We start from the raw sequence: 5,365 nt of genomic DNA, 5'->3' as shown, positions 1-5,365 counted from the left end.
CGTTCAGCGCTGCGCGAACACTTTAATACCGCGCTGTTTCATCATTAGGTGTGTTTGGCTACCCATGAGCGCAGCAGACTATAACTCAAATAAAATTCCATGGTAATTCATAACCTGTCATAGCCTATAAATTGAATGGAAAGCTTGCAGAGCTCACACATTTTGCCTTGGACGATCATTCATTTCATCTTCTGTGGTGTTTCAGCCGTTTGCTCCGATGCCTGAAGAAACTACATCCGTGAACATCAATAACATATGCGGCTGCGTAACGCTGTGGAAGCCTGATTTTGGGCGGAGCTCAGGCTCGCCGACTACGACAGCGCAGAATGCAACCTGCTGGCAGCAGATGTTACAACTTGTTTGGCAGTTCCTGCTGGAGCGCATTATACGCAGATTCATTTGAGGAACAACGACTTCGCTACCAGACTTCGACCGACAATGCTACAGCTCCGATATTGAAGAAACACCGAGCCAACGACACTCTGCGGACTCGAGACACTTCGGACATGCTGATGGCGCATATTTCAACCGCTTACCGATCGACTATTCTCCAAACACTGAGATGCCTTTCCCAGTTCTCCAGATGGACTTTTTCTGAGGATCACCCAACACACATTTTTCGGAACAAAGCAATTATTTTATGGCAATGCTGTAATGTAATTGTAATTTTAACCTCTGGACATGTAATCTTCAATCTCTTTCTACATTTTTAACATCTATTTCTATTTACTCTGTGTGCTGTTTTCCACTCTTTATGTCATTTTCTGTATCTTTATGTGGATTTGGGCAGAAATACTGTATGACCTCATTGTAAAGGCTTAACAACTTTGTTGAATAAAACAAATCAAATCTTATTTAAATAGTGAGTCTGTCATTATGATTGTTGGCTTTAATTGGGTCGCTCGCAAAAACCTTTCTGAAAATTTTAACAAACGTAAAAAATATGTGTGAGTTTCTAATATAGTTAAGTTCTTTTTCTCTCTCTCTCTCTCTCCAATAAAAGATAGCTACTGAGTGAAACTTTTTTTGAAGGCAGAGGGAGATAGCCACCACTCCAACCTTTCCGGCGGAAAGGAAAGCACCGACCCGGCTGCACATCTTTGTGGGTCTTCTCCACGGGATGATTCTTTGTCCCAGTTCAAGCCTATAACACCAAAACACCAGAATTATGAGATAATATTACAAAATGTCATGAGACTATTTTTGTAGGACAGCGGGGTAAGTTGTCACACTTTTCAAACTGTCTAACATTTAATGAGCACCATACATCACAATGATATATTTGTCATACCAAATGAAAGAAGGAAGTCTTGGGCACATATGTTCTATTCATTACATTTTCATATCTTATATCATTACGAAATTGTAGGCTGTTGAATAGAGAATGTGCACTTGTGGAAACTTGCCCCATCGGCGGGTAAGTTGTCACACTAGATTATCTAAAAATAAGAACACAACTACTTAATTGTGATTATTGATTTTAACTTTAAAATTCAAACCAGAACTGGGAATATATAAAAAAAAATCATCCCTAGAGAATTTGGGAAAATAAATATTTCCATCCAAAAAATACACATTTCAATCAAAACATATTAAGTGGCAAGACCACTTTACCTTGAACTTTAAACTCAAACGTTCTCTGGCTTGCACACATAGATCCATGATAACTGAATGAAATACTGCCGATAACTCGCTTAACTTAACATCTTTAACGTCTGAACAAAACAGATTCCCTGTATCTGACTAATCAGACTCATCTTCAGAGTCACAATTCTGGCACACATAAATTGCCTGGACTGAGGTGCAAGCATCCTGGGCCCATTTGTTGCATTTTACCCACGACTCTTTTGGACGACTGTTTGAAAATGGCTCCACACAGTCGAGGCAGAAGCACTCTTCATCATCTGATGATGACTCTTCTATTATTTTTTCTTCTTTTAACTGCCTTGTTCTTAGTAGGTCCAGATTTTGACTCACATACAATCAAACAGCTTTTAGCTAGATTCAGCCTTATTCTTTTCTCTTTCTAGTTGCTGCTTCACGGGCGTGTCAGTAAGAATTGTTAATTTGCGTCGTTTTCTTTCTTTGCTGGCTGGTTTTCGGGGGCCAGCTTCTGGATATGGCCGGATGTCCTCTGGAGTTGGTAGCCCGCTGTCACCAATAGCATTGCTGGGTAAGGGTGAGCTGGTGATAACAGGAGCACAACTGGGCATGCTAGGCAGGGCAGAGTTGGTGCTTGGGCCTGGCAGGTCAGGGTTCTGAATGGGTCGATCTCTGACGTAGGATGGTGCAAACCCAGTTTCCAGAAATACATCTCAATGTTTTTTGAGCATGTTCTATGTGTTTATGCGTATTGGGGCAAGTTGTCATATGTGACGACTTGCCCCAAAGTCACTGAGACAACTTGCCCCAAACTGACCTGTGTGCTAAAGTTGGATAAACTCTCAAGGTTAGCTCAACATAGCACGTCAGCTAAAGTATCAAAAGACACGTTATTGTCTACTCTATTTTGTGCAAAATAATAATTTTTAACATTCATACCTAACAAAGTTGTATTGCATACAATTTGAAGTTTTTTTTTTTTTTTTTTTTTTATTTTTTACTTTTTAAGCCAAAAAAATAAGGAAATTGTGCTAAACTCACATTAGAGCGATCTTGACCACATTTGAACAGGAAATTGACTATTGAAGAAGAAGTCACACAAAGTGGCTATTTGATGTTTGAGATAGAGCCTCAAGTTTTGGAGTTATGAACAGTGTGACAACTTAACCATGTGACAACTTACCCGCTCTGTTATCCTTATTGTGTATGGGTGTCTTTGACAGTTGTGTGGTACTTTGAATTAGCCTTATGGTTTTCTGTAGCTACTTAGCCTTCAGTGTACGTTACAACTGCGACAAATGTGGGACGAAACAGCGCGGTATTAGAGTGTTCGCGCAGCGCTGACCGGTCATATCATAGGCGCGGCTCATTGGCTCAATGTTCCCTTTACTAGAGACAACCAAAATCCCAAATATATAGTATAAATAATATGTAAAATTTAAAATGGGCAATATTGTGCTGAATGTAGAACTTGAAGACAATAACAATAATAACTAAGTACAAAATAAATATATATATTTATATATATATATATATATTTATACATATAAAAATAAATATATATATATATATATATATATATATATATATAACATAAAAAATAAACATGGGAAGTAAGAAACATGGGTGTTAAATCATTTAATTAGTCAAGCCTTTTGAAAGAGCATCTATAAAAAAAAAAAATATATGGTATTGTTGAATACATTAAAGAAAAAGGATTAATCAGGAAAACTTTTATATATATAAAAGTTGGTTTGCCATCCGCCATAAAACGTTATTAGAAGAAGAGTATGTTCGCGCGGCGCTGTCAGTTCGGTGGCGCTGTTAAACACGTCCTCTCCGCGCCGTGGAGTCGGTCGCGCAGCTCGGTTCCTTGAGCCGCACCTATGACCGTTCAGCGCTGCGCGAACACTTTAATACCGCGCTGTTTCATCCTACATTAGGTGTGTTTGGCTACCCATGAGCGCAGCAGTGTCTAACTGAAAGACAATTTCATGGGAATGTGTAACCTGTCATAGCCTATAAATTGAATGGAAAGCTTGCAGAGCTCACACATTTTGCCTTGGACGATCATTCATTTCATCTTCTGTGGTGTTTCAGCCGTTTGCTCCGATGCCTGAAGAAACTACATCCGTGAACATCATTAACATATGCGGCTGCGTAACGCTGTGGAAGCCTGATTTTGGGCGGAGCTCAGGCTCGCCGACTACGACAGCGCAGAATGCAACCTGCTGGCAGCAGATGTTACAACTTGTTTGGCAGTTCCTGCTGGAGCGCATTATACGCAGATTCATTTGAGGAACAACGACTTCGCTACCAGACTTCGACCGACAATGCTACAGCTCCGATATTGAAGAAACACCGAGCCAACGACACTCTGCGGACTCGAGACACTTCGGACATGCTGATGGCGCATATTTCAACCGCTTACCGATCGACTATTCTCCAAACACTGAGATGCCTTTCCCAGTTCTCCAGATGGACTTTTTCTGAGGATCACCCAACACACATTTTTCGGAACAAAGCAATTATTTTATGGCAATGCTGTAATGTAATTGTAATTTTAACCTCTGGACATGTAATCTTCAATCTCTTTCTACATTTTTAACATCTATTTCTATTTACTCTGTGTGCTGTTTTCCACTCTTTATGTCATTTTCTGTATCTTTATGTGGATTTGGGCAGAAATACTGTATGACCTCATTGTAAAGGCTTAACAACTTTGTTGAATAAAACAAATCAAATCTTATTTAAATAGTGAGCCTGTCATTATGATTGTTGCTTTAATTGGGTCGCTCGCAAAAACCTTTCTGCAAATTTTAACAAACGTAAAAAATATGTGTGAGTTTCTAATATAGTTAAGTTCTTTTTCTCTCTCTCTCTCTCTCCATAAAAGATAGCTACTGAGTGAAACTTTTTTTGAAGGCAGAGGGAGATAGCCACCACTCCAACCTTTCCGGCGGAAAGGAAAGCACCGACCCGGCTGCACATCTTTGTGGGTCTTCTCCACGGGATGATTCTTTGTCCCAGTTCAAGCCTATAACACCAAAACACCAGAATTATGAGATAATATTACAAAATGTCATGAGACTATTTTTGTAGGACAGCGGGGTAAGTTGTCACACTTTTCAAACTGTCTAACATTTAATGAGCACCATACATCACAATGATATATTTGTCATACCAAATGAAATAAGGAAGTCTTGGGCACATATGTTCTATTCATTACATTTTCATATCTTATATCATTACGAAATTGTAGGCTGTTGAATAGAGAATGTGCACTTGTGGAAACTTGCCCCATCGGCGGGTAAGTTGTCACACTAGATTATCTAAAAATAAGAACACAACTACTTAATTGTGATTATTGATTTTAACTTTAAAATTCAAACCAGAACTGGGAATATATAAAAAAAAATCATCCCTAGAGAATTTGGGAAAATAAATATTTCCATCCAAAAAATCCACATTTCAATCAAAACATATTAAGTGGCAAGACCACTTTACCTTGAACTTTAAACTCAAACGTTCTCTGGCTTGCACACATAGATCCATGATAACTGAATGAAATACTGCCGATAACTCGCTTAACTTAACATCTTTAACCTCTGAACAAAACAGATTCCCTGTATCTGACTAATCAGACTCATCTCCAGAGTCACAATTCTGGCACACATAAATTGCCTGGACTGAGGTGCAAGCATCCTGGGCCCATTTGTTGCATTTTACCCACGACTCTTTTGGACGACTGTTTGAAAATGGC

The 5,365-nt window shown here is 39.1% G+C and overlaps 1 long non-coding RNA gene across 1 annotated transcript; it reads left to right on the top strand.

Annotated features, from left to right (window-relative positions):
- Positions 1–1,011: 1,011 nt before the first annotated feature.
- Positions 1,012–4,351, top strand: LOC122142897. Its single transcript, XR_006158843.1, has 2 exons — positions 1,012–1,218; positions 3,703–4,351. It is a non-coding gene; the product is annotated as an uncharacterized LOC122142897 (long non-coding RNA).
- Positions 4,352–5,365: the final 1,014 nt, after the last annotated feature.

Source organism: Cyprinus carpio, unplaced genomic scaffold (assembly GCF_018340385.1).
Source record: "Cyprinus carpio isolate SPL01 unplaced genomic scaffold, ASM1834038v1 S000000392, whole genome shotgun sequence".
Lineage (NCBI taxonomy): Eukaryota > Metazoa > Chordata > Actinopteri > Cypriniformes > Cyprinidae > Cyprinus > Cyprinus carpio.
The sequence above is the reverse complement of the archived record's forward strand: the minus strand, read 5'-3'. Positions and strand labels throughout refer to the sequence as shown.